Here is a 25497-nt window from a genome sequence, read left to right on the forward strand (position 1 = left end):
AGCATTTCATCAATGTGAGGAAGAGGAAAACTGTCCGTAATGATAGCTTTATTAGGGTCTCTCAAATCAACGCATAGGCGAATATCACCAGTCCTCTTTTGAACCACCACAATGGGTGAGACCCAGGGAGAAGGATCAGTTCTTTCAATAATCCTTGCTTGAAGAAGAAGACAATTGAGCTCTGCACTTAGATCCTGCCTAACTGACAGAGGTAAGCAATGTAATTTTTGTCGTACTGGAGTAACAGAATCTAATACTTTAACTTTGTGTATGAAGCCTTTTGCACAACCCAGGGTCAGAGAAGGTAATGGAGCTGTAGAAAGACACATGACAAGAACCAAGTTCGTGGTAGCAAATGGTAAGACAGTACTACCGTTAAAGCACAAATATAGACTCTTTATTAAATCCATGCCCAGCAAAGCAGTCCCAGACTCCAGAATGAAAACTGATGTAGAGCATGTGACATCATCTTTGGACACAGTAACTGGTAACCAGCCAAGTACAGGATGTGGAGCATGGGAATAAGTCACTAACTTAACTGAAGGTGGCAATAAAGGTTCCCCTTGAAAGTGTGCATCGTGTATACATTTAGGCAAAATGGATACTGGTGAGCCAGAATCTACAGTTAGATCCAGAAGTGCAGTACCAGTTGAAGTTTTCATTGTAACACTACAACGGATTCTGTCAGATCATGAAGGGTCACTAAGTAAAGGATCTGAAGCTCAAGTAAGGCAACTTCCTGCACAGAGCATGTTTGCAAAGAACGGCTAACACATGCGAAATGACCAGTGTTTCAGCAGTTGTTACATTTAACAGAAGCAGCAGGACAGTGTTTATCACTGGCAAGATGCTTATCAGACCCACAGTGATAGCAAGAATGAAAAGAGGCTGCAGAAGGCATAGCAGCTGTAGGCTGTGAAACAGGCAACGGCTTGGAAGAAGGCCTGTGGTGGTGGCGACCAGCAGCAGACACAGGTTGAGTTTGTAAAGTCGGTACCAGGACTGGATTATCACTTGATATGAACTTTGCCTGCTTACCTACAGCTTCAGTTTGCATAGCAATTGTAATAGCTTTATCCAAAGTCAAGTCTGGTTCTAAATGTAATTGTTTACATATACAATGACTAGACACATGTCCCACCAACTAATCATGTAACATTTCATCCAGTTTAGTATCAAACTCGCATTTAACTGCCAAGTCTTGTAATGAGGCTACATACTGAGAAATAGTTTCATGAGCAGCCTGAGCACTTTTTCTAAAACCATGCCGCTCAGCAACAACATTTCTCCATGGAGCAAAATAAGCTTGTAAAGCCCTAATGGCATCCTCCAGTGACATACTTTGGTTTGGAAGCATGTAAAACATTCTCTGACCTTGTGTTCCCAGACAGTGAAGAAGTGCCTTTTTGCATGCTTCCAGCCATTCATCTCCTGATGCACCAACAACCAGTACTTTATTTCTTTATTTATTTTTATTTCCATTTGTTGACCGGGAAAATCCGACTGGAAACAGGTCCTTTTTCAGCGGTGGCCCGGGTAGAAAAGCTCCACAATAAAAACAATTAATTCAAGTTACAAGAAGTGTAGGTAGGTTTTTGCTTAACAATAGTAGTAAACAGTTGTAGTTCAAAATGAATTATATACTTAGTTAAATGATAAAACACTTATATCATTGGTGCCATAAAGATGAGCAAGTATTTTAATAGTTGAGCTAGCAGCTATTACCTGTGAATAACAGTAGCTAAGATTGCAGCTGAGATATAGGTTTACAAGCAATGTAGTTGGCTGCAATCTGAGATAGTTAGTGGGGTGGAAGATTGGGTTTAGAGAGGTTGGGGTAGAGATGTTAGTGAGGTTTGTTACAGGGGCATGCCCAGTGCTCTTTTAGATGAGATTTAAGAGCAGCTTTGAAGTTAGTACGTGATGATGTAGAAGTTATAGTGTGAGGGAAGGTATTCCATAATTTTGCTATGGAGTAGGAGAAGAGAGCTTCTCCAGCAGAGTTCCTGGTTCTAGTTACCTGCAATTGATTTTTGTTACTGGAGCATAGTGGTCTGGTGCTATGATAGGGTTGGAGTAGATTTTGGAGGTAGGGGACTTTTAGAGGATGATTTAGTAGTTTGAGGGCGAGTGAGAGTTGGTACCATTGAAGGAGGTGAGGGAGTTCTAGCCAGCCTAGTTCAGTAAGTGATGTGCAGTGGTGGCTGCAGTAGTTTGCACCAGTGGCAAACCTTGCTATTTTGTTGTAGCAAACCTCGAGTTTACCTAACTCACTTTGCCTTAGGTTGGTAAATATTGGAGAGGCATAGAGTAGGGTGGAGATTAGGTGGCTATTTGCAACTGAAATTCTGGCTGTTTTGATGAGGAATTGCTTATTTCTGTATAAAGCTCCTAGTTTTTTGTGTACTTTTTTTATGGTTAATGAGATGTGGATGTCAAGCTTGAGGTTATTATCGACTTCAACTCCAAGTAGTTTGGTGTGGTCTGATGGGGGCGTGGTGTTGTCATTGGCTTTAATATTAAATTGGGGGGTGTTTTGATTGTGTTTGGTGGGTTGGAGGATGAGGAGGTTTGTTTTGTTTGGGTTAAGTATTAACTGTGCATCTGAAAGCCAAGTTTCAACTGAGGAAAAGGCTTCCTGTGTGGTCTTTTGAAGTTCAGGAAGGAAGTGGGCTGAGCAGATGATGGTGGAATCATCTGCGTACTGTATGAGAGAGGCCTGTTTGGTAGCAGAGGCTAGATTATTAGTGAATGTGGAGAAGAGTAAGGGTCCAAGGATCCTTGGGGAACCCCATTTGAGACAGGGAGTTGGGGGATATATCATTATGCCAAACAACGGATTGATGGCGGCCAGTCAGGTAGCTCTGGAACCAATTTGTGACAGATTGAGATAAGGATAGAGTACTGAGGACAGTGATGAGTTGTTTATGAGAGACCATGTCGAATGCTTTAGAAAGGTCTAGGAAAGTTGCAGAGGAGTAATACCTATTGTTTTTATGTTGAAGGATTGTGTTAATAAAAGCAACATGCAGAGCCATAAAAACAAAAATATGATCTGGAAAGCTAGAAACATGCTGGTACAATGCATTATGTTTTTTGTTCTGTCTAATAGATGACAAATGGTGCACTATTCTTGTTTTTAACTTACAATTAGTTTTTCCAACATAAAAACTCAGACCTGACTTGCAGCATGCCAAGTAAACCACATTCTCTGTATGGCAATCTGCATAAAACTCAAATGTGTATTTTATGTTTGTAACAGGAAGTATAAAATAATTTAAGCCATTCACATTTGAACATGCTTTGCAATGCCTACATGAAAAAGTCCCTGTTCTCATATGTGCAGAGGAAACACTGTTAGCCTTCTTCTTATTTTTTAACCCAGGTTCTATGCATAACATATCTTTTATATTACTATTTTGCTTGAAGGTAAATCTAGGTTTCTCATCTAAAATATCCTTCAAGTGATTGTCACTTCTTAGTATCTTCCAGGTGTTCTTCGTGTTTCACTGTTGCAGTCATTACATTTGGGTAATCTGCTGGCAGGTTGCCCTCAGTCGGCCTGAATATCAAAGTCTTGGGTCTTGTGTCGGTTGCTGTCTCCTCTTCCATGATGTCAGGGGTCTAAAACATGCAGCCAACGCCATTGTATTCAGTCTTTCTTGCTGCATGGTGCCCGAAGCAGTTCGCAAGTGCCGGTCGGCCGACTCATGAAATTTTCTCATTTGAGTTTCAGAACCGAAGTCTTCAATTAAAGCTAAGTACCCCGTTGGGAAAACTTTTTCTTGCTCCTTACCGATGTCAGTAAAAATTAATAATTGCATTACTTGTGGGAAGCAAATACCTCATAAGGATTTTCATTTGTACTGTATTCCTTGCCTAGGCCCTGATCATAATGTGCCTTGCTGTCGGTTTTGTGCTAGATTTAACCAACGCACTATTAAGCATCAGTATATTTTTGCTTCAGAATATTTTGGCTCCAGATTTAATTACCCTGAAATGTCATCAAATAGCAATCTGACTACCGGAGTTCACAAAAAACGTCAAAGAAAAAGGCAGAGACAGACCGTCGAGGTCCAGAACCGACGACTAAACTTCTCCTAAGCCAGTTGCCGGTTTGCCGGTACTCAGTGAGGTGCTTTCGCAGCCCCTGGTACCTGCTACATTTGAGTCGCAGGCCTCTACTGAGACCCATGTGGAGTCCAGTATGCCGCGAGATTCTCAGAGTATTGTACCCGTGGGTACAATACTCTGAGAATCTCGTGGGTATAATACTCTGAGAATCTCAGAGTATTGTACCCACGGGTACAATATTCTGAGAATCTCGCGAGATTATCAGAGTATTGTACCCGTGGGTGTCTCTCCCTCGGATGGGTCTGGAGCCACTGAGCAGGCACTGGCTTCTGAGGGTGTTTTCAGGCCTCAACATCTCTATATAAAACCGACGCCAGTTTCAAAAACAAAGACAAAAACAACTTCTAAGTCAAAAACCAACGCATGAGCCACGTGCTCAGGCCCCTATGCCTAAAAAACAGATGATTAAAATGGCTGAGGACTTAATTACCTTGATCAGGGGTTCCCAATTACCTTGATCAGGGGTTCCCAATCCCCCGCTAAGAGGCCTAGGCAAGACACTGATTATGAATCTTCAGATCAGGTTTCTATTTCTTCTGATTCCTGTTCTGATCAGGAATTTTCTATACCACCCTATGAGTATTCAGATGCAGAAGAGTCCATTCCATCTGCATCTCTTCCTGAGGATTATTCTTTTGGCGAAAACTTGCATACTTTAAGGGAACATTTTCATTGGAGAGTCAGGATTTGTCTGAATCAAAAAAGAGGCTTAGGGATTTTCTTCTTCTTCCTCAGCATAGGCCTCTGGCTATACCTCCTGTATTAGACATTGTTGATGATGTGTTTTCGGAATCAAGCATGGCTCCAGATTCCCTACCTTTGGCTCCTAGTAAGCCAGACAGATTTATTTATTTATTTATTTTACATTTGTTGACCGGGATGGTCCGACTGGATACATGTCCATTTTCAGCGGAGACCTGGGGAGAAAAGCTCCACATTGAAAAAATACAAATAAGTTTACACATTACATAGATGAAAAAAAATATGCTAGTTAACATATTGTATACATTCATGTAAAAACTGATGATAGCAGTATTACAGTTAAAACATTATTACAGATATAACAGTGTTACTGACTCCCACAAATTTTTATTCGAAAATCCTGTTGCTGATCCTGAAACTATCTCACAGAGTCCCATAGGTGTAAAGGCCTCTACAACCAAAAATTCTACCCCCTCTGATAGAGATTCCAGGGCGCTGGATAGATAGGGAAAGAAGGTTTATACATCTGCAACCTTGGCAATTAGGATCTTAAACTGCCAGTTTCATATGCTTAAATATCAACAGCATGTTATGGGCTTATTGAAACAGAAAATGATGTTGATTTCTGATTGTGTGAAAAATAAAGAATTACAGGAATTATTGCATGCAGCAGAACAGGTTGGAAAGCATACTTTGCAATGTGGTTTTGATTTCTTGGAGGCCTCTTGCAGGGCCGCAGTTACTGCATCTGTGATTAGAAGGCATGCCTGGCTCAAGGAGCAAAATCTGCCTGATCATGTTAAGGCTAAATTGTTGAATGCACCTTTACAGCTTGATACTTTGTTTGGTAATAAGGCAGAATAGGTTTTTAAAGAAAATGGAAGACAAAGATAAATCTATGCAAACTGTAAAAGATTTCTTACAAGTGCAGCCACCTAGATTCAGTAGGCACTGGCCTACTAAAAATTGGTCCTTTCCTGTGTTCAACAGAGCCTCACAAGGCAAATCCAGGTGCTCAAAAGGCTCTAGATACCAATCATAGGGTTCTTACAGGTCAAAGTAATAGGGTGCCTCTACCTCCAAATCTGGAGGAAACAAAGCACAACATTACAGTAAGCAGTCTCAATGACTTCTCTCTACCATTACCAAGCACTTATCTTTTGGCAGCCCCATTGGGGGGAAAATTAGCACTTAATGCTCAAAATTGGCAGTTAATTACCCAGGACAAGCTGGTATTAAACATAGTATCCCAGGGGTACAGATTTAATTTCCATACTTTGCCAATTTCAAACGGTTGGCCAGATCTGCCACAAAATCAATGGGCAGAGGCTCAGAAACAAGTGACGTCCCTCATGGATATGGGGGCCATTCATCCAGTACCAGAATAGGAAAAAGGACAAGGGTTTTATTCAAGACTGTTCCTGGTACCCAGAAAAGACAATGCCTGGCATCCAATACTGGACTTATCAATTTTGAACACGTTCTTGGACATCCCAAAATTCAAAATGCTGACTTTGCAACAGCTACTGCCCATGCTGGGCAAGAACGCCTGGTTAGTGACTCTAGACTTAAAAGAGGCATACCTGCATATCCCAATAAGGGAATCGTGCAGAAGATACCTCCGCTTCAAGGCAGGTTTTATGCATTACCAGTTCTCTGCACTGCCCTTAGCTTATCTACTGTGCCTAGGGTCTTTACAAAGTGCCTGGCACCAGTAATTGCATTTTGCAGACAAAGAAGCAAACAAATCTATCCTTACTTGGATGACTGTCTCATTCAAGCAGAAAACAAGGACATTCTTCTCCAACATCTGGCATTTGTAAAAAGGCTTCTAACATGCCTGGGGTACACAATAAACGAAAAGAAATCACAACTGGTACCCTCTCTAAAAATTACATTCCTGGGTGCAAGCTTGAATACAACTGCCCAGATGGCTTACCTTACGCCAGACAAACAAAGGCAACTGACTGTATACTTCAAACAGATGGCAACAAAAACCCAGTTATCTGCAAGACAAATTCTGCAGGCTTTGGGGTTCATGACATCCTGCATTCTACTAATTCCATATGCAAGACTGCATATGAGGAAACTTCAATGGTAAGCAAGTAGAAAACAGATGCACGTGGAACCCTGCAAGGCCAAACATTAAAAATCCAAGTAAAAGAAGCCAGCAAGAGTTGGTAGATGCCAAGTCCAAATAAGTTAATTCAGACATAAGGGATAAATCCCCCATGAAACATGTAATCATAGGTTCATAGGTTCATAGGTTGGTACTAGGCTATCAGCCCTAGGGCCTATACAAGCCTAGCCATAACAATTCCCTGGCTATTTCTTCCCACATTATTTACTTTCCTGGACACCTGTCTAGCAGGGCGACTGACATAATCCCTGGGGTGTATTTCCTTTCTCCTATCCAATCGTCAAGGTTCCTCTTGAAGAGGTCCAAAGAGGCACTCTGCTTGACATGTATGGGCAATCTATTCCAGATTCTGGGGAGTCTCTGGGTCAGGAACCTATCCTTCCAGCATGTTTTGTTTATTGTGATGACAAGGTTTAGATCGCTGGAGCGTGTAGCTCTGAGGGATTGGGATTTCTTTAAGTGTAGCATGTCCAACAGCTCTGGGTTTGACATGGCCTTGTATGTTAAGCAGAGATCGCCTCTGAGTAGACGATATGCGACAGATTATAGCTGGAGTTTTTTAAGGCGGTCAGCGTAGGGCACCTGCTTTAGGCCTGTGATTCTTTTAGTGAGGTATTTCTGAGGCCTTTCCAGTTGTTGCAGATGTCTTGAGAGGTACATACCAAATGGGGCGTTGTATTCTATAATGGGTCTAATGAGGGATGAGTACAGTGGGACAATGACCTCCCTTTTTCTGGATGAAAAGCCCTTCGTGATGAGGTGTGCCACATAGAAGGATTTCTTGACTGTTGTGGCGATGTGGTTATCGAAGGTGAGACCACTGTCCACCTGTGTCCCTAAGTCTCTTATCACACTTTCTGTGTTTAGTGTACTGCCACCTATATGGTAATTCATGGATACATGTTTTTTCCCAAAGAGGATAACAATACATTTCTTGGCATTGAGCTTGAGCCCATGGCTCTGGCACCAAGCATCTGTTTCTGTAAGGCCCTTTTGTAGAGTATCCACATCATTTGGGGATTCAATAATGGCTCCCAGTTTGCAATCATCTGCAAACTTTGTTAGCCAAAGTCCCTTAGTGTTGACCTGTACTTCAGAGAAGTAGATGCCAAACAAGAGCGGCCCCAGGACTGAACCCTGAGGTACTCCACTTGTCACTTGTCTGGAGCTGGATTTGGAGTCGGCTACTTTTACAGTGTGGGTTCTATCAGTAAGCCATTTAGCAACCCATTGGGTGACATAGGGATTAATGCCCAACTTAGTAAGTTTATCTATGATTCCAGAGTGGGGGATGGTGTCAAAGGCCTTGGTAAGGTCTAGATAGGCTGTGTGGACCACCTTACCCTTGTCCATGGCTCTGGAGACTGATTCAAAGAAGTCAATCAGGTTCAGGAGACAAGATCGGCCCCTCACAAACCCAAACTGGGTGGGGTCCAGTGTTTGAAGGTTGCCAATGTCTTTGTTTATAAGTTCCATGATAATACGCTCCATGGCCTTGCAGATAAGGCTTGTCAGACTGATGGGACGGTAGTTTCCGGGATCCAAGGTGGATCCCCCCTTGTGTTTTGGGATAACTGTAGCTCTGCGCCACTCAGTGGGCACGAAACCTGAGGTGAGGCTATGATTAAACATGACACTTAGGTGAGGTGCCAGTTCATATTGTAGTTCATGTAGTACACAGCCCGGGATGTCATCTGGTCCCATGGATGCTGTATTCTTGGCTTTAGAGAGTGCGTTTTGTACCTGTGTGGCCGTTATTACTGGAATTTGGCAATCTTCCAGAATTGAGATGGGCCATTTAGGGGGTGAGAGGGGGGTGAAGTTGGCACTGAATCGATCTGCCAGGATATTGGCAATATCCTTTGGATCAGTATATTTAATGCCATTCTGTTTTAGCTCAGAGCAGATCTGAGCATTGCCATTTAGATTCTTGACATAGTTATAGAATGCTTTGTGGTTGTCTTTGGAATCTTTGGCCATTTTATTTTTGTAACTAGCTTTGGAGGATTTTATGAGGCATCTCAGTTTCTTACTGAGGCTAGTAAGGGAGTTTTTTGCATCCTGGGATTTTCCTCTTTTCTGCAAAAGTTTCTTCCTTTTGTTGTAAAGTTTGTTTATGGCAGGGGACCACCAGATTAGCTTCCTTTTTTTGGATGAGAGCATTTTGGTTCTATTTGGGATGGCACGATTCATGCATGAGTGGATGTGCTCGTACAGTGCCTTAGTGTAGGATTCAGCAGTTGAACTTTCAGTTCCCGTCTGCATGGGTGTTATGAAGTTTGTCACTTCTGACTTGAGTAGCATGAAGTTGGCTTTGGAGAAGTTTTTTATGGTGGTTTCTTTACTGGAGGGTGGGGGTGGGATGTGGATGTTAAGGGTGATTAGCTTATGGTCAGACCTGACTAACAAGGGGGTGACCATAGGTATGGAGCATTGATTTCCCATGTTGGTAATGACCAGGTCTAGGATATTGGAGAATCAGACCGGTTTCGGCTCAACAGAGCCTTCTTCAGTGAAAATCGAAAAATAAATGCAATAACAAACCCAGTTTTTATATAAATATATAAACCTGGAAAATCACATGATAGCCAATCAGAGTACATTCAGAATTGGTCATTAAGTCCAGGTGGGAACAATGCCCCAAGTTTAATAATCCATTTTCTCTCCTTAAAAGTAAGTGTCTCATGCCATTTGAGCTTATCTTTACATTTGCCCTTAATACAGTCTATGATAACAAACTTAAAAGAAGCTGATGCATGTTTCAAACTGTGTTTATATAATGCATTGTTAGGATGTTTGTTCTTAATATCACTCAAATGTTCACAAATTCTGAGACGAAAAGCTCTGGAGGTCTGGCCTACATAAAAAGCAGAACATGAGCAGGTCACCAAGTAGATGACCCACTCAGTACTGCAATTAGCCCAAAATCCAATATCAAAAACCTCAGAAGTATTTTTACTGCTGAATTCACAAGTGTGTATAACCCGGGTACAGAATGAACAATGACCACATGGGATACATACTAACACAGGTCCACCTAAAAGGGAAAATTGAGTGGAAACAGTGGAATCCGGAAGTGGCCTCTTATAATGACTGAGCTTAGAGCCTATAGTTTGTCCCATTCTAAAGGAAAAAGAACACCTCTCTCTAAGAAAAGTGTGTAGTATATTCTCAGCCATAAGCACATTCCACTGTCTCTGTATAATATTCATGAAACCCTTTGTGTTCCGTCCATAAGTAGTGACCAGCCATAACTGGGTTTGTTATTGCATTTATTTTTCGATTTTCACTGAAGAAGGCTCTGTTGAGCCGGAACCGGTCTGATTTGATTACATGTTTCATGGGGGATTTATCCCTTATGTCTGAATAAACTTATTTCTACTTGGCATCTACCAACTCTTGCTGGCTTCTTTTACTTGGATTTTTACTGTTTGGCCATGCAGGGTTCCACGTGCATCTGTTTTCTACTTGCTTGCTATTTCCTTCCAGTTGCTGTGGAACTACGTTGGGTTGTGCTGGCTTTTTTACGGCCATTTACCTTTTCGGAGGTGCTTTTCATTACATGAGAATGCCAAACTGTGTGTTTTTTATGCCTCGACTTTGGTCGGGCTAGTATGCCAATTTTTTCTAGTGGATGTTTTCTTAGTGGATGCTTGCTTTGGGCTGGCATTCACACAGTCGTGTTCTGACTGTTACACGTAGTTCCATTTCCTGTTCCTACTTGCTAGCACTATCGCTAGCGTTTCTCGGAGGTGTTTTGGTTTGGCGTTGCTGTGGCTTTCCCGTTTTTGATTATGGTGACAGAAAGAAAATTTCTGGATTGGTGGCTGCATTCGCTCAAGTTCGCTGAACGTGTTTTGGCTAGGACATACTGAGCTTGATGGGAATTTGACTGGACTTTTGGGACTAAGGGTACATGTTTCCTTTGATATTTCAAGGACTTGTTTACTTGATACACTGTTAGGTGGGTTTGTTACTCACTTGTATTTTTTCAATTCAATATACCGTTTTTTCGGTAATTATATAAACATTGTTTCTGTATGTGATATGTGGGTTTTACATATGGACTACGTAAATAACATATTTATTTTGTGATAACATATTTTGAACTTTGGATTGTATACATTGTCTTTACATATAGTTCTCCAGCAATTTGTACACCATCATTAATGTATTTGGATGTTAGTCAGCTCTCCAGTATTTCAGATGTTTTTTTCTCATTTTTATATTTTTTTGAACAACATGGTGGAAATTGTTTGTTCTCATATGTTTGCTTGACCCTGCCATGCTGTGTTTAGAAGGGGTAGATACATCTTCTATATGCTTTTTTGGCAGTATTAATTCTTGTTAACTCTATTACAATTGCCATTCTTTGCTTAGAAGACCTTTTAGACCTCATTTTTATATATATTTCATATTGATGCTCACTTGCCATTGCTATAGCTACAGCTATATGGATTTAATAGTGTGAATTCATGATATTGAAAACTGAAGGAAGTATTTTTTGGTTTATGGTTATACATACCCTAAAGGGCATGTATATTCTTTAATGGGGCTGTATACTCTTTTATAATAGTGGATTGGAGGCTTATTTGTGAATTCTATACCAGTACTGGATATGGTGTTTGCACAAATACGCAGTGAGACGACTGGATACTTTCACTTGTGTCGCTTGGGCTGCTTATTGTATTTATCAGTTTTTTTACCTATAAGACGTATACACAGTATGAGGATATAATATATATCAATACTGTTTATTGTATATTGGTCTTTCTCCTTGGTTTGTTTTTTTTGTTTTCTCAAATGAGCCTACCTATCTTTTGTTTTTTCAAAGGAGCCTACCAATCCTTGGCTAATGATTGATTATCTTTTTTGGGCCCCATTATATTGATTTTCATTATTTATTATTTTTCTATTATTTTCTATTTTTTATTTTTTCTATAGCTGTTGCTACATTAATGGTTGCTGGTGTTGCTCATACTTAACTATACAGTGCTCTGTATGGTTTTATGTGTGGTCTGGTCTTTGGAATAAATTATTGCATTGTCACCTCTTATTCAGGGGTTATCATCTGATATGGATGATCTATCTGTGTTTGGGTTGGGTTCCCATAGCTCAACACACACATCTGCTACTTGTGGCTCTGATCTAAATACACAATGTGACATGTTTTTTAGACTACTCAGTAAAAACATGCATATGGTTAGGACCAATGTGTGGCATTTACGCCTTTTTAAGGCGTATCAGCAGAAACATATCACTCCACATGGTCTCAGGGTCAAGGTGCAACCTTTGGTTTCAAATATTGATGATAAACTACTGGAAGATTGGGGTCACATCCAACAATTAGCATCTTCTAAATTTGTCGATGCTTTGGCAGAGTTCTATGAACGGAAGGTACAGAAAGGGGTTAAAGATTTGGAGGCCACCTGTTTGGAGGTGAACAAGTTTGAAACTTGTGACTCCTTTCCCATACAAGTGAAAAAATTAACAACTGATTTATCCAAGATGGAATCTACTCTAAAGGAAAGAAAACTTAAAAAATTCTTTAGAGATGTAGGGGATTATGAGAAAGGGAAACCTTTTGACTCATTTAAAAATGTCTCCTTTAGATTACCCAGGGAGAATAACAATGGTAACAAGAGGTATTCAACTCCCAAAAGAAAAAGACCGAAATCCATTTTAAAGAAAAATTTTGATTCTTCCAGTTTGACCTCAGGGGGAGATACTTCCTCTAACACTGAAGGGGAACTTGAGTAGAATTATTCTGATGTTTTGCCTAATGCCAAACGAGATAATTTGTCACACCCTCCTGGTCTAGATACAGACGAGGGGGGCAGAAACATAAGAAAAGACAAATCCAAACAGAGTCTGGAGGCACTTTTGAAAATGATGACGGAATATTAATTTGTCAATCTAATGTTCACAATATTTCCTCTGTTGAGTTTACTACACAAAACAGGTTATTGAATAAAGGGTTAAACTTTGTTCCAGGTTTTTTTGTATCCAAGCAGTCTTTAGCCCAGGATGTGGTGAATTTTTGTCGACTGTGAAATTTGAAAGTTCTTTATGCGAACAATGGTGGTGGCAATTCTCATGAGTTCAAGTTTAAGAAATCTACTTTTAACCCACCAATGACACATTTGGTTGGTGTTTTTCAAAGAAATGTAGTACAGGATTTACACTGTTATTTTAGGGATTTTCCTACATCTTATAATAATTTGTCCCTGGATGAAGTAGTTGTCTTGATGAGCTTGTTAATAATAAAAATTTGGTTATAACACAAGCCGATAAAGGCGGGGCAGTTGTGGTATTAGATAAGGGTTCTTATGATAAGGAGGCTTTGAGACAATTGGGGGATAAGGAATATTATATGTTTATGCCTTTGGATCCTTCCCTGAATTTTCTGCGTAAAATTGGACAGTTTTTAACACAAACAGTTGAGGAGGGTATTATCACACAGGCCACAAAAGAACAACTGATGGTTTTGTCCCCTAAGAAACAATATTTCTATCTTTTACCTAAGATACATAAACATGCCACCAACCCACCAGGCCGACCCATTGTTTCAGGACATGGGTCCCTTACTGAACCACTGTCCGAATATTTGACCCAATATTTAAAACCATTACTTTTGCTAATTAGGGCTAGGATCCAAGACACCACTCAATTCTTGGACATCATTAATGATACTCAACTTGAACCTCAATGGCTACTATGTACTTTAGACATCACTTCCCTCTATACTAACATTCCACACTGGGCAGGCTTACAAGCCTTGGACTATTGGTTGGCTAGATCTGGTTTATACAAACCTGGATTTAATACTTTTTTGGTATGTCTTACAGAATATGTATTGACCAGCAATGTTTTTTATTATGAAAACCAATGTTTTTGGCAAATTAAAGGTACCGCTATGGGTGCGTCTTTTGCACCCATTTATGAGGATCTTTTTATGGCATATATTGAGGAGGTCATACTTTATGACCCCAATCATAATATCTATATGTGCAAAATGGACATTTGGCGTCGTTATCTGGATGACGGTTGGTGTGGAAGGCTGATGAATACTACCTACAAGAGTTTCTGGGTTACCTTAATGACAACATATGGGGAATTGAATTTAAGATGAATTATCATAGATCTAAGATAATATTTTTGGATGTGGAGATTAATAGGAAGGATGATGACACCCTGTCTACCACATTATTTAGGAAATTTCCAGAATTTAACTCTTTATTACATGCTTCCAGCTTCCACCCACAACATATCATCCAGAATATACCCAAATCGCAATTTCTAAGAGCCAGAAGAATTTGTTCTAGCCAACAGTCCTTTGTTAAAACTCATGATGACCTGGCCCGTAGATTCAGGGATAGAGGCTATCATTCTGGTACAGTCTGTATGGCCAAACGGTGGGCTTCAGATTTGAACAGACAGGATCTATTGTGTTATAGAGATCGCAATCAGGATCTGGCACAACAGCCTTTACGGCTGGTCACTACTTATGGACGGAACACAAAGGGTTTCATGAATATTATACAGAGACATTGGAATGTGCTTATGGCTGAGAATATACTACACACTTTTCTTAGAGAGAGGTGTTCTTTTTCCTTTAGAAGGGGACAAACTATAGGCTCTAAGCTCAGTCATTATAAGAGGCCACTTCTGGATTCCACTGTTTCCACTCAATTTTCCCTTTTAGGTGGACCTGTGTTAGGATGTATCCCATGTGGTCATTGTTCATTCTGTACCTGGGTTATACACACTTGTGAATTCAGCAGTAAAAATACTTCTGAGGTTTTTGATATTGGATTTTGGGCTAATTGCAGTACTGAGTGGGTCATCTATTTGGTGACCTGCTCATGTTCTGCTTTTTATGAAGGCCAGACCTCCAGAGCTTTTCGTCTCAGAATTTGTGAACATTTGAGTGATATTAAGAACAAACACCCTAACAATGCATTATATAAACACAGTTTGAAACATGCATCAGCTTCTTTTAAGTTTGTTATCATAGACTGTATTAAGGGCAAATGTAAAGATAAGCTCAAATGGCATGAGACACTTACTTTTAAGGAGAGAAAATGGATTATTAAACTTGGGGCATTGTTCCCACCTGGTCTTAATGACCAATTTTGAATGTACTCTGATTGGCTATCATGTGATTTTCCAGGTTTATATATTTATATAAAAACTGGGTTTGTTATTGCATTTATTTTTCGATTTTCACTGAAGAAGGCTCTGTTGAGCCGAAACCGGTCTGATTTGATTACATGTTTCATGGGGGATTTATCCCTTATGTCTGAATAAACTTATTTCTACTTGGCATCTACCAACTCTTGCTGGCTTCTTTTACTTGAAACTTCAATGGTACCTAAAAAGTTTATGGAGTCAACATTGTCACAGTCTGGAAACAATGATTCCTCTCATTCCCTGCCTACAACAGGAGTTTCTTTGGTGGGCAGAGACATGTCACCAAAACAAGGGTCTGTCATTCACTCTACCCCCTGCCACCCAAACCCTAACTACAAACGCATCAGACTATGCTTGGAGGGCCCACCTGGCGGGGAGATGCATTCAGGGCATATGGAGCCCAAAACAAATGCATCTGCATATCAACCAGAAAGAGATGCTAGCTGTTCAGAATGCCCTGACAGCCTTCAAGGACTTACTTCATCCAGGACAACTACTGATAAAGACGGACAACACCACAGTTATGTGGCACATAAACAAGCAGGGGGGTACACATTCCTATCCCCTTTGCAGACTAGCCATGGCATTGTGGGACACAGCCTTGACTTACCAAGTACATCTTCAAGCTCATTTCCTGCCAGGAAAACAAAATACTCTGGCAGATGACCTAAGCAGAAATCTTATGGACCCTCACGAGTGGAAACTGGATCCACAAGTCTTCAGCCTGATAACACAGAAATGGGGGAGCCCAGACATAGATCTATTTGCCTCTCCCCAAAGTCACCAACTGGACAAATTCTGCACAAGGACTTATCACAGACAAGCATGGAAAGTGGATGCCCTATCCTTCAGTTGGAAAACCTATCAGTTTACGCCTTTCCTACTCTGCCTCTTCTCCCCACGGTCTTGCTAAAGGTCAGACAGGAAAAACCAAAAATGATCCTAATTGCCCCGGACTGGCCTCTCCAGCACTGGTACCCAGTTCTAAGGAATATGTCTCAACTCCCTCCTTGGTAATTGCGTCAAATACCTCATCTATTGTCTCAGCAGAGCAATCAAATTCTGCACACTCAGCTCCAATCTTTGAACCTGGCAGCATGGCTGATCATGTAATTATTCAAACAACAGCTCTCAGTAAATCTGTGATGGATGTCATTTTGGAAGCCATAAGGCCTAGTACTAGAAAATCTTATGCTGATAAATGGAAGAGATTCTGTGCTTGGAACCAAGCACGAGGAACAGACATAACAAAACCAAATATTCCTCAGATTTTACAATACTGAAATGCTTGACAAGGACCTATCTTTTTCTTCAATAAAAATCCATGCCTCTGCCATCTCGGCTCATTACAACATGGAGCCTCTCATCTTTTCTCATCCTCTGCTAAAACAGTATCTTAGAGGGACCTCAATTTTGTTCTGGAAAAACTCACCCTACCTCCTTTTGAACCAGCAGCTACTGCGGATATAAAGTTTTTATCTTGAATAACAGCTTTCCTTTTGGCAATCACTTCAACAAGAAGGGTTTCAGAACTACAGGCCCTCATGGCTGTGGAACCTTTTATTACATTTTACACGGACGGGGTGTCCCTCAGGAACAATCATTCTTTTATGCCTAAGGTGGTATCCAGTGTGGTTCTTAACCAAACTATTCACCTGCCAAAATTTTACCAAAATCCGCAGAACAAGGGGGAGCGGATTCTGCATTCACTGGACGTACACAAACAACTAAGATTCTACTTAAACAGGACCAAATCTCTAAGAAAAACTGAGCAACTACTGGTGGCATTTGCTGCAGGATCAGAGGGAAAGGCTATATCAAAACAGACTATTTCTAAGTGGCTAAGCCACTGCATTCGTTTCTGCTACTTGCATCATGGTAAAGCAGTGCCCAAGGGAATCAGGTCACATTCCACCAGGGCTGCCACTACCTCAACAGCCTTTTTCAGAGAAGTTCCAACCAAAGACATTCTAGGAGCTGCTACTTGGAGCTCTTTTCATACTTTTACAAAGCATTATCATTTGCCTGTATTCTCTAAGTCCAGGGCAGGCTTTGCCACTGCAGTTCTGCGGGGCCTTATAGCCGCCCCTAATGCTATTTAGTTCCATCCTCCCATCCATAGCATTGGGATTCTGCCCAAATGTAATGACTGCAACAGTGAAACATGAAGAACATAGTACAGTTATGTACACTTACCATAAATGTAGATGTTCGAGTGTATTCACTGTTGCAGTCCGGGTTACCCACCCACCATCCCCCTTTTTTCTTCTAGAACTTCTCTTTCCTTCACTATATTCTCAAGCCTTTGTGGTGTATTTGCTTTTAGATGAAGGTAAAGTTTGTGTTGCTAAAGTGCATTTATATATATTTTGTTGTTTATTTATATATACATATTTTTGCTCCCCATTTGGGGGGCACCTGACATCTAGGGCAAGAAAAACTGAATAAAATGGTGTTGGCTGCATGTTTTATACCCCTGATGACCTGACGTCATGGAAGAGGAGACAGCAACCGACGCAGGACCCAAGACTTTGATATTCAGGCCGACTGAGGGCAGCCTACCAACAGATTACCCAAATGTAATGACTGCAACAGTGAATACACTCGAACATCTACATTTATGGTAAATGTACACAACTGTACTTTCTGCTTGATAATATCACATATCCCATAACCATTCTTACTGTAACATAGCATTACCTTGGGTTTGTTATCATACTTATTAGATGGCTTCAACTTATTTCCCTGCTGTTCCTTATTATCAGAAAACCATGGTCTAGCCCTGGCTTCCCTGTTAGATATTATACTGTTCTTAGTTTTTTTCTAAATTTTCCTTTGAATACGCCTTTTCTTTAAGATGTTCTTTTAACACATCAATTTCTTTGTGAAAGTCATTATTATCAGTGCACAGCCGAGAAACTCTGTATCCTTGTCCTTGCATAATATTATTAAAAGTATGCCTATGATGCATACTACGTGCATTCAAGTAATGATTTCTCCAGCATTGTTTCCTATGCAAGGTGGTGTTTATCTTACCAATTACATTTTTATTTAGTGTGACATCTAAAAAGGCAATGGTCTCATTGCTGTGTTCTACTGAGAACCTAAGAAAACCTGTAGTTTTCTCCAAGTAAACAACAACGTTTAACAGTTCATTACTGCCCTGTGCCCACAACAAAAAAATATCATCAACAAATCTGGCATAAAAAATGTTGAAGTCTTCCATAGATGTTCACATTTAAAAATGTTTTTATCTTCCCAGATGCACAGATGAAAAAGGGGGGGTATTGCCAGTGATGCAGAGTATACAGAGTTAAAATGGATCATACAGTTGGCTGCTGACAAAGTTCTGTACCTTTAAAACTAGCCTTAAAGAAAAGGCGGGTCAAGTATAGAAAATAATTGGTTGCTTTTAGAAATGTTTTAATATTTAAAGACTGTCATGATTATGTGAAGTTTGTCTGATGAAGGTTGTTTTAACCTGAAAGCGCTTACATTTTGTAATAAAAGATTATGGCCAGTTTGGACTCTGTTATATTTGTTTTTGGATTTGTTTATACAAGAGGTTCGAGAGGCATCCTTAAGGGAAGCGAAGAGGCTTGTGCTTTGCTGCAAAAAAATAAATTTGGTAGAGGGGTAATACAAAGGTGTCCCATGAGTGAGATAATGCTCCCTTTAGTTGTGAATGGAACTGTTGAAAATACACATTTGCAGTTACAGGACACAGTCTGAGGAAATGAGAGCGGTATCTTTTTACCCACTGTGATTATTTATGCAGATGATGCGCTATTAATTGCAGTAAATAAATAGTAAGTGGGCAATAGAAGTACTACTCAATATAGAGCTAGGTCTAGGGGTTCTAGGACTGAAGTTTAAAAGCAAGGGTGGGTTAGAGATAAAATCATGAAAAGGGGATGTAGAAGGGCAAGAGTGGCACAAGATATTACAACCGCAGTGAATTAGTTACCTTTTGGAAAGCTCTTCCTTAAGTTGCAAAAAGCAAGCAAATTTAATTAATAAAGTTCTTTTAGGAAAGATGAAGTATGTGATGGGGCTTAACTTGTATATGTTTCCAGCACAAAAAAGAAGTACAGTTTTTTTTTCTTCATTTAAATAGGGATTGTGATTTAAACCAGTAAAAACAAACAAAAAAAAAAAATATATATATATATATATATATATGAGGAAGTTTAGGATTACCTAACCCTTCTGTATATTTTGCATTGCTACATTTGTAATGGGCAGTATAAAATATAAGTGATTATAATACCTCCATAAGTATTATAATAGCAAGGGAATATAAAGATGTCTGGAAAAGTTGTACAGTAAGAAAAGGGAAGGAATTGTGGATGGAAGGGGAACTAAAAGAATATTGGAAAATGATTCACTCAGACTCAGAAAGATGATCCCATGATCACGTAAACTATTTAAAATATGTCTATTTATACAATTGTGAGGGAAAAATAATTCAGAGTCAGATTTAGCCTCAAAGAGTAAGACAGCATTACTGGCAAATTTGCATATCTGTGAATGGATCCTTTTCATTGCTCATCCAACAATCACCTTGTCTTAATTTCCTCTTGTGGCCAATGCATTACTTTGGCACAAGTGTCCTCCCAACACACTCATTTAGATATTCACACATACACAGACATCCACTCATCATCACACCCCCCACACTTGGATAGACACACACACACACACACACACACACACACACACACACACACACACACACACACACACACACACACATATCCATTCAACATCACACCTCACACCACTCTAATAGACATATACACACACACAAACTCTCCATGCAAAAAAACTCATGCATGTACATATGTACAAATACACACCGTACTGCATTCATTCATACCCTGCAGATATGAGCACACACATACCAACACTCACCCCCCCCCCCTCACAACTACCTCTCTGCTGAACTTCTGCTAGACTTATTTGTTTCATGACCTCTCTCACTGACTGTGAGGGCTGACCACAGCATTTATGCTGAGTTAATTTTCTTAGCCAGCCCTGTTAATTTGGTAACCACAGGGATTTCTGAGGGAGGACAGATGGCTAATTAGCAGTAGACATTCTCCCACTTTAGCTCATTATCTTTTAGAGTGTCCCTCTGTGGTGATTCTTCCATCCATGGAACATCACTACAGTAAGGACATGCCTGATTTGCAAAAGCCTTCTGTAAGGAGGTTGGATGCTCATTGTAGGGCTTGCCACTCATAGTAACCATTTCCAAATCCCAGGATTAGTCAGAAAATTTAACATACTGACTCAATTCCTGTTTGAGATTATTGTATAAGGCTACTGTGCAATAATTTTATGTATGACAGGGAGTACATATAAGGCTGAAGACAGCAGTCAGAGAGGATGGCTAGCTTTAAAATTATTTCCAAATGGAAAAGATTTCATGTGATGTTTGCTATTAGATAATTTACTGCGTAAGGCTCAGATGAAATACATATGTGCTGATGAAATTAAATGAAATGCAGTACGTGATGAGTTGAAGAGATGAAAGGATGTGTATTTGTGGGGTATAAAATTATTTTGGGATGCTTATTTTTATGAGTTATTTATAGAACTTTTATTGTCTGCATATACTTTTCTAGCTAGTTTCACTGTGTCTCCAAAGTAAAAGCAATCGGACACTGCTGGAGTAAAATACAAAATCCTTTATTCGTTAGCGCTTTCGGGATAAACCCTTCCTCAGACAAGGTACATGACAATGAAACACCATATATAAAATGCTACTAACCAATCATTTGCTTAGAAAAACCCGCCTATTTTCCAAGGTGGGTTTTATTGGTAATACATCGTTTAATCCAGGTTCCCTATGTGCCATTAAATTAACTATCCATTTGGATTCTGCTAAGGCTATCTGATGTCTGATATCACCCCCCCTGCTGTTGTGTTTTATGTTAACAATACATCTAAATGTAAAAGTGTGTGTGGGGTTTGCACTAATATGTCTATATGCGTCCTGCAGAATTTAGTCTACTTGGCTGAATGTGTCTGCTGCCCATCCTTTTATGTTGGAATGACCAGCAATATGTTTAAAGTGAGGATTTTGCAGCACTTGGGTAACATCAGGAACAAAGACTTAAGTAATGCTTTGTATAGACATATTAGTGCAAACCCCACACACACTTTTACATTTAGATGTATTGTTAACATAAAACACAACAGCAGGGGGGGTGATATCAGGCATCAGATAGCCTTAGCAGAATCCAAATGGATAGTTAATTTAATGGCACATAGGGAACCTGGATTAAACGATGTATTACCAATAAAACCCACCTTGGAAAATAGGCGGGTTTTTCTAAGCAAATGATTGGTTAGTAGCATTTTAAATATGGTGTTTCATTGTCATGTACCTTGTCTGAGGAAGGGTTTATCCCGAAAGCGCTAACGAATAAAGGATTTTGTATTTTACTCCAGCAGTGTCCGATTGCTTTTACTTTGGAGTTGCATTTTAATTGAGTATATCTGGACTTTGGCATAGCCTACATTTTTGTTTTTTGTTTAGTTTCACTGTGTGTGAGGTATTAACTAGAAATGTTCTACAGTTGTTAAGCATCTGGTTGGGTTTGTTTGTTCTGATTTTTGTTTCCCACCCTCCCTCCCTACCTATTGGTATCCTGTTTTTATACTTGGTGGCTTTGCAGTTGCCCACCCCTACTATAAATTTGATCTGGGACACTCTTCCTAGTCTAGTGTCAGTACCTCACTTAGATGTTCATCGTGTTACCCTGCTGCAGTCATCACACTTGGGTTATCCTGTCATCAGGCGGTCCCGCAGTCAGCCTGAATTCCAAAGTCTTGGTCCGGCGTCAGTTGCTGTCGCTTCTACCCTGACGTCAGTGCGCCAGGGATATATAAGAGGCATCCGACGCCATTTTCTTCAGTCTTTCTTGCCACGTGGTGCCCGAAGCAGAAGCAGTTCCCAAGTGCCTGTCAGCCGACTCCTGAGATTTTCAAAATCGAATTTCAGATCCGAAGTCTTCAATAAAGCTAAGTACCCCTTTGGGGAAACTTTTCTTGCCTCAGACCAATGACAGAAAAAGTTAACAATTGTATTTCTTGTGGGAAGCAAATACCTCATAAGGACTTTCATTCTTATTGTATACCTTGCCTAGGCCCAGACCACGACGTCACTGGTTGTCGGTTTTGTGCTAGGTTCAATAAGCGAACTATAAAGCGACGCTTTGATTTCGCACTACACTACTTCGGTAGGAAATTTAATTACACTATGCCGTCGGAGCAACAGACTACCGGCGTGCATAAAAAACGCAAAGATAAAGACAGGCAGCCTAGATCCAAGCCAGACACTGAGGCCTCGGCTGGGCCTGTTGCCGGTTCACCGGTTTTCAGTGAGGCGCCTACGCAGCCCCTGGCTACCGCAGAATTGGAACCCCAGACCGCTTCGGATTCCCTGGCTGAGAGTTCTAGGCCAACGCAGCCATTTTCTTTAGGCCCTACCGACGACATTGCAGAAGGAGAGGCCGGTGCTGTAGAAACACCTTCTGCTTCAGAAGGTGTCTTCAGACCGGCTACTCTCACCATAAAATCTTATGCTAAGCTTAAGACTCTAAAACCAAAAAAGACTGCACCTCAGTCTCCAGTTCAAGGCCCCATGCCTAAGAAACAGATGCTTAAAATGGCTGAAGATTTGATTTCTTTAATCAGGGGGTCCCAACCCCCGCCCGACAAAAGGCCTAGACAACAGGAGGATTATGCCTCCTCTGATCAAGTTTCTATTACCTCAGGCTCCTATGAGGAACAGGATTACTCCTTTCCCCCTTATGAAGATTCTGATGCTGAGGATTCCATTCCCTCAGCTTCTCCCCCTGAAGACGATTCCTTTGGGGAAACCTTACATACCATGAGGGTACATTTCCACTGGGAAAGTCAGGACTACTCTGACTCAAAGAAAAGGCTCCGAGAGTTTCTTTTACTCCCCCAGCACAGACCACTTGCTATCCCCCCCAGTTTTAGACATTGTGGATGATGTTTACTTAGAATCTAGTCTAAATCCAGATTTTCTGCCTCCTGCTCCAGCCAAACCAGATAGATACTATAGAGTGCCTGACTCACACAAATTCCTTTACAAAAGCCCTGTTGCTGATCCAGAGACAAGCTCCCAGGGTCCCAAAGAGGCTAAGGCTTCTATGGCTAAAAATCCTGTACCCTCTGAAAGGGACTCCAGAGCACTAGATAGGTGGGGGAAGAAGGTTTACACCTCAGCTACTCTAGCAATGAGAGCACTAAATTGTCAATTTCACATGCTTAAATACCAGCAATTCCTAATGTCTCAAATAAAACAAAAGATGAGCATGCACCCTCAACAGTCTGAATTCAAAGAAATGCAAGATCTGTTGCATGCAGCTGAACAGGTGGGCAAACATACTTTACAATGTGGATTTGATTCCTTGGAAGCTTCCTGTAGAGCAGCTGTTACTGGGTCTGTTATACGTAGGCATGCTTGGTTAAAGGAACAAAGTCTGCCTGACCATGTTAAAGCAAAGTTACTAGATGCACCTTTACAGCAGGACGTCCTATTTGGGATTAAAGCAGAAGAAGTTTTAAAGAAAATGAAGGATAAGGCAAACACTATGCAGACAGTCAAAGATTTCTTACAGGTTTAGCTCCCATGCTTCAGCAGTAATTGGCCAACAAAAAATTGGTCCTTTCCAGTTTCTGACAGACCACAGGCGCCCAAGGGGCAGAGGACAAGCACAAATCCCTTACAAACCTCGACAATGGGGCACTGCAACACAGAAGGGAGGAGAAGACAGGTCCCAAACTACTAGAAGACAAACACAATGACTTAAACCTCAAACTGCTAAGCAAAACTCTCTTGGTAGCTCCCTCAGGAGGAAAATTAGCACTTTTTACAGACAACTGGCGCATCGTCACAAAGGACAAATGGGCCCTAGACATTATCTCACAAGGATACAGATTCCATTTCCACACCTTGCCAAGGATAAAAGGAATGCCAAACCTGCCACAAAATCAGTGGGCAGAGGTACAAAAACAAATTACAGCTCTCATGGACATGAGAGCCATTCAACTGGTACCTACACAGGAGCAAGGCCAAGGATTTTACTCAAGGCTCTTTCTAGTACCCAGAAAGGACAATGCTTGGAGACCCATTCTGGACCTTTCAATTCTAAACACCTTCTTGCAAGTACCCAAATTCAAGATGCTAACACTACAGCAGCTTCTTCCCATGTTGGGCAAGAAAGCATGGCTAGTAACGCTGGACCTCAAGGAGGCATACCTGCATGTCCCTATCAGACAAAATTGCAGAAGATACCTCTGCTTCATTGCAGGTTCAACCCATTACCAATTCTCTGCACTGCCCTTTGGCTTATCTACTGCGCCCAGCGTCTTCACAAAATGCCTGGCACCAGTAATTGTATATTGCAGACAAAGAGGAATTCAAATATACCCATACCTGGACGACTGCCTCATCCAAGCACAATGCAAGGACATGTTCATCGTGCATACGGCTGCAGTCATTACAGCTGGGTTATCCTGCCATCAGGCGGGTCCTCGGTCGGCCGAATTCCAAAGTCTAGGTCTGGCATCAGTTGTCGTTGCTTCTTCCCTGACGTCAGTGCGGCAGGGGTATAAAAGAACCAGCCAACGCCATCTTCTTCAGTTTTTCTTGCCGCACGGTGCCCGAAGCAGAAGCAGTTCACAAGTGCCGGTCGGCCAGCTCCTGAGATTTACAAAAATATTTCAGCCGAAGTCTTCTTGAAAGCTAAGTACCCCATTGGGGAAACTTTTCTTGCCTCAGACCGATGTCAGACAAAGTTAATAATTGTATACCCATACCTGGACGACTGCCTCATCCAAGCAGAAAGCAAGGACATCCTCTTACAATATCTGGCTTTTGTAAAACACCTTCTAAGTTGCCTAGGGTACACAGTAAACGAAAAGAAATCAAAACTAGTGCCCTCACAAAATATGACATTTCTGGGTGCCAGCTTGAATACAACGGCCCAGATGGCTTACCTGACACCAGACAAACAACTACAACTGACTCAATACTTCAAAACAATGGCAACAAAGACCCAACTCCCTGCAAGAAAAATTCTGCAGGCCTTGGGCTTCAAGGCATCTTGCATACTACTAATACCATTTGCAAAACTGCATATGAGGAAATTACAATTGTACCTAAAAAGCATATGGACTCAACACAGCCACAGCTTGGACACAATGATACCTCTCATTCCCTGCCTTTAACAGGAGTTTCTATGGTGGTCACAGGCATGTCACCTCAACAAGGGTCAGCCTTTCAC

At 40.9% G+C, this 25497-nt stretch overlaps 1 protein-coding gene across 4 annotated transcripts in view; it reads left to right on the forward strand.

The window, feature by feature from the left end:
* Positions 1–25497, forward strand: part of ARHGEF28 (Rho guanine nucleotide exchange factor 28) — a 3217901-nt gene that overhangs the window by 2167894 nt on the left and 1024510 nt on the right. The window lies entirely within an intron of this gene.

The sequence above is a fragment of the Protopterus annectens genome, chromosome 2.part2, assembly GCF_019279795.1.
Source record: "Protopterus annectens isolate FY-2018-M chromosome 2.part2, PAN1.0, whole genome shotgun sequence".
In the NCBI taxonomy this organism is placed as follows: Eukaryota; Metazoa; Chordata; order Ceratodontiformes; family Protopteridae; genus Protopterus; species Protopterus annectens.